Consider the following 5,248-nt stretch of genomic DNA (forward strand, 5'->3'; position numbering starts at 1 on the left):
CAACCGACTGAGCCACCCAGGCGCCCCGCATCTTAATGTTTTAAAGGTCATTGAGCTATGTTCTAGTAGTGGTTGTATTGTACCAAACCTATCCAAGGAACTCAAGAAAGGAAATGGTCAAATGAAACTATGTCTTTGACAATGGGGTAAAAAATTGGGTTAAAGTTTAAAACGTAGACATTTCCAGTCATTAATTTCTTTTATTCATTTTCATAATCTCAAAACTCTTATTTGATTGGATCTGTGTCATTGTTGTTTTTTAGTAGGCTCCATGCTCCACATGAGACTTGAACTCATGACCCTGCGATTCAGAGTTGCATGCTCTACCAACTGAGCCAGCCCTGGATCTTTGTTTTAATAACTAGAATCTAGCTATTCACCTGGCAGGTTGTTCTGATGCTGCAAGAGTCCATTCTGTGGATGAGAAGTAGTAAACGCTCAACGGTATTAAACATAGACTTTTATTTAAAGCAGAACTAACCTCTTCATGGAACTTTTTTGTGGGTTTTTTGGTGCCACGAGTGCTTTCTTTTAACACATTAATACCATTTCTTTCCCCAAGGCTATGTGGGCCCTTTCTAAGGCACAAAAATTCCCCCCAAACCCCCATATAAGAGTTAAATGATGTAAGCATTGATTGTGGTTAGAAATATTAATGCTTATTGGAGGAAGTGCTCCAAAATGGTAACAGTGGCCATCCTTGTTGATTAGAGGTACATGTAAAAAATATCCAAACTAAACCCAAACACATATTTTTTTAGATTTTTAAAACTGTTTATATCTGTGGTCCTATTTATCATTTTCTTGGGAGACAGTGACTCTGGGTCATTTTCAGGACTCTTTCCTTCCTTCCTTCCTTCCTTTGCTTCTTTTTTTCTTCTTTCCTTTCCCTTTCTTTTCTTTCTTCTTTCTTTCTTTCTTTCTTTCTTTCTTTCTTTCTTTCTTTCTTTCTTTCTTTTTCTTCTTTCCTTTCCTTTCCCTTTCTTTTCTTTCTTTCTTTTTAAAATTACATCTTAGTTCAATGACTTGCTCTAATGAAAGCTTTTTATTTTAAACATATGGGAGCAGAGATTAAAAGCACTGGCATTTTTGCTGAAAATCTTCTAAAATGAACAAATATGCTTCCAAAGCTTTCTCAGACTTCAATCTCTTTGAACTACTCTGTTTCAATATACATATACATACATATATGTGTAGATCTATATTATATATGTATTTTTTACCTGATTCTGATTCCAGATTTCATTGAAGAAATGAAAGCTAAAGCATTACGTATGGTTTAACAAGGAGGAAGTTAAGTGAAAATAAGGAGGCTTAATTCCCACAAAAAAGCTTTTAATATCACACAGTATCAGGATTAGGAAAATGGACACTGCAGCCAGAATGCCTATACTTGATCCTGGTCACATGACCTCAGTAAACATCTTTACCTCATCTGCCTCAATTTCTTCATCTGCAAATGGGACTAATACTTGGTAACTTCCCAGTGGGGTTCCTGTGAGGATTAAGTAAGTTAATACATGAAAAGTGCTTGGAACACAACCTAGCACATGATAAGTGCTCAATATATGATTGATATTACTATTATTATCATTATCATTATTATTATCATTATTATTATTATTTTAGACGGAATAGGTACTTTGATCGATGGCAAAGCTAGTAAAATTGTGCAAAATCTAATGTGGATAGCCTATGTTTAGAAAAAAATTTTCACTCTCAATTGAGTGTTCCTAAGCAAGGAGGGGGCTCACAGGACACAGGCAGTAGGGAGTGGAGAGCAGCTGACAGTTTCTTCTCCTTGCTTCAGGGCCATGCAAAAACTTCAGTTGTTTTGTTTTTTGTCTCTGGATGCTGCTGGGAACTTCGGTAGATACTGGAGACAAGTTCAGAGTTTTATCCTGTTGACCAGCAGTTTACATTCCTGGCCAGGACCAAAGGCTAGGATTTTAGCAAGAAACGACACTCTGAGCCTGGACTTGGACAGCAGCAAGATCTTTGACTTTGGGTACAGAAGGGTTGCTGCACATTTTCTTCCTTTCCTCCCTCGCCTCTTCTTTCCTCCCCATTTTCCTTTCTTCTTTTCTTTCTTTATCATTCTTTCTCTCCTTTTTAGCATTTCAGTTATTTTTAGTTAAAGAAAAACAGCCTTTTCCAAGGGTGACAAATTGAACAGAAGGAAGCACGGTGTGGGCTGCTCAGAGCTCTTGCTTCAGGATCTGGAGGCGAAGAAAGAAGGCCCTCCCAAGAACTCAGGGTGATTGGCCAGCAGAGGGATGACTTTGATGACTTTGGTCACTGGATTTGTCGAAGTAGGCTCTAAAGGTGATTTTCACCTGTGAGTTTGTTGACATGATTAATATTATAATTCTTGGAGGCTATTCAATTAAGGAATGATGCAGGAAGCCAAGAGCGTGGATTCAGTTGGATTCTGAATCACACTCAGGAAATCGTCTTAATCTGGTATAACCATAATTTCATTTTTCTTGGGGCAAATTCAAAGGAAGTTGAGGTCATTCTGGGGGTCAATTTCATGCATGGTGCTCCGGGCATTTAGGTGAGGTTGTGCATGAAGTTGGCATACTGTGCGGTGGTGGGATTGTCCATGGTGCTCTTGATGGGAAGGCCTGTCCTCACCACCGTGATTCCCTGTACTCCTTTCTTTCTCTGAAGTGGCTTCAGTGTCTCCTCTACCTCTGCCATCTCCCACTGATTGGGTAGTTCTGTGACACTGGCACTCAGCCGCTCATTCTCTTTCTTTTAAAAAATTATCAGTTCTAAAAACAGATCCCTTTATCTCCCTGTTCGATCAGTAAAAAGCATCGGGTAAAAATGGAATCAGTTAACTAAAACATTAATTCTATTGCTAATGTAGCGAACAGCACACACTGCTTGTTCAGTGGTGGTGTTCTGCAGTATGTGTGGTAGTACTGTGGGGTCTCCCTGGGAGATGAACCCCCAAACATGCACAGACACAGAGTTCTTCCCCACATTTCCCCCTCCCCCTCCCCCCCCTCCTCCTCCTCCTCCAGCCTGCTGAGGGGTATGGGTGTTGAAGGAGAAGTTGCTAGCTCTTTTGCTTAGGATTTCTCACCTTACTCCAGCTTGGAGGGCCCCTTAGAGACCCTGGGCTCTGAAGGGATGCATTTCTTATATTTTTATCAGCTTTCACTTAGCTACTGCATTAGATTACAACATTCTTTGTAGCAACATTAAATATCAGAATAAAAATGATTTTCAAAAATACCCCTCATGTCTTCTCTTATAACTTGGACCACATTTTGAGTGCGTGCAGCTAAGTCCAAGGCATTCTTTCTTTGGCTGTATGTTCAGATGTCTTGTCTTCATTATGGAACAGCCCCACACAAGCCCCAAATTGCTCATATTTCACTTTTACGTCTTTCAGTTCACTTAGTATATTATTCTTAAATCATCTATTAAAATTCTTGACTAAGTTTCCTTTAATTTTTGCCTCTACACTTGATATCCCCTCTGCCCTAAAGCTTATACTCATTTTCTCCTTAAAGAAATACAGTAGGCCTAAATGATCTTGTTTCTGTGTATATTCCCCCCGTGATAGGTTGTTCTTTTAGTGACTACCAGTCCTGGGCTCTCCACCTACCTTAGGATAGAGAAACTTAAATGTCATTGCCCATGTTTGGTCGAGGACCAGTAAATCTGATTAGTCACAATTAAGTCATCAGACCAGGAACTAAGAAAAAGGGCTTAAAAATGAAGGATGAAGCCATCTTTTATTAGAATATAGGTTCTTGGGGTCTGGATGGATCTCAGAAATAAATGAGATGTGTCTGGACGTTTGCTAGATGAAGAAACCAAAGACCTAGGAGGTTACTTCTCCTGGTCAAGTGCCACACAAATAGTGGTGAAGTTAGAACTGAAGTCTAGGGGCGCCTGGGTGGCACAGTCGGTTAAGCGTCCGACTTCAGCCAGGTCACGATCTCGCGGTCCGTGAGTTCGAGCCCCGCGTCAGGCTCTGGGCTGATGGCTCAGAGCCTGGAGCCTGTTTCCGATTCTGTGTCTCCCTCTCTCTCTGCCCCTCCCCTGTTCATGCTCTGTATTTCTCTGTCCCAAAAAAAAAAAAAAATTTAAAAAAAAAATTAAAAAAAAAAAAAAAAAGAACTGAAGTCTAAGTGGGGCACCTGGGTGGCTCAGTCAGTTAAGTGCCCAACTCTTGATCTCAGGTCACGATCGTCCAGCTCTTTATCTTGGCTCAGGTCATGATCTCACGGCTCATTGGTTTGAGACCCACATTGGACTCTGTGCTGACAGCCCCAGGCCTGCTTGGATTCTCTTTCTCACCCTCTCTCTCTCTCCCTCCCTGGCGCGCGCACTCGCTCTCTCTCTCGCAAAATAAACCAATAAACTTAAAAAAAAAAAAAAAAGAACTGAAGTCTAAGTTTCTGGACATCTCCTAGCATAGCACTTTCAATCATTCATTTATTCATTATCTTCTTTCCTTCCTTCCTTCCTTCCTTCCTTCCTTCCTTCCTTCCTTCCTTCCTTCCGTATTTATTCATGCCTATCGTGTACATGTTTTCATAATAAACAGGGGACCAATAGTAATTTATTTTTGGAATTAAACACATGGACAAACGTGATCTGACAAGTAGGAGAGTACTAAGTAGACACATAGAAATAAGAACAACTCTGGAAAATCTGATTAGAGTGGTCACTGTCACTATAGTGTAACACTTCGTTGTAACACACACCACACCACCTTTGCTGTAATACTATAGAATCTTGATCCAAAACAAGGCAAAAAGAACCAAAGGACAATAACAAAGTACACATACACTTTCAAACCCATACACAGAGATGGAGCTGCCTTAGATGTAATACGGCAGACAATTAGTACACTGACATTTTGGCAAAATTTCCAGGCATTTCCATAAACCCTTTTTGGATTCTTTTTCCTTCCAGCTCAGCAAGACGGTCACATTCTTCTGGGCCTCAGACAAACAATAGCCTCCAAATGACATTTAAGAACAACCCCCTAGCATGACAACGAAGGCTCAACCCGTCTCGGAAAAAGGAAGGTCACCATATGCCCCGTGCTCTTTGTGTACGGCCTCGCTGCCATTTTACAGCTGCCTTAGCCTTTTTATTTTACTTTGGGAGACAAGGGCTCAACTAAAATGCACAAAGGGGATTTAGGATTAAGCATCATCTTCTGTCTCTCTAACCTGTAACCTCTTTCATCCTAACAAAGGTGGGAGGAGCTGAAGAG

The 5,248-nt window shown here is 40.6% G+C and overlaps 1 non-coding gene and 1 pseudogene across 1 annotated transcript; both read right to left on the bottom strand.

Annotated features, from left to right (window-relative positions):
* Positions 1 to 274: 274 nt before the first annotated feature.
* On the bottom strand, positions 275 to 346 carry TRNAQ-CUG (transfer RNA glutamine (anticodon CUG)). The gene has a single exon. It is a non-coding gene; the product is annotated as a tRNA-Gln (tRNA).
* Positions 347 to 2,386: 2,040 nt separating this feature from the next.
* Positions 2,387 to 2,703, bottom strand: LOC121030336 (dynein light chain roadblock-type 1-like; annotated as a pseudogene).
* Between the last annotated feature and the right edge of the window lie 2,545 nt (positions 2,704 to 5,248).

The sequence above is a fragment of the Herpailurus yagouaroundi genome, unplaced genomic scaffold (assembly GCF_014898765.1).
Source record: "Herpailurus yagouaroundi ecotype Mexico unplaced genomic scaffold, PumYag 140, whole genome shotgun sequence".
NCBI classification, from domain to species: Eukaryota; Metazoa; Chordata; class Mammalia; order Carnivora; family Felidae; genus Herpailurus; species Herpailurus yagouaroundi.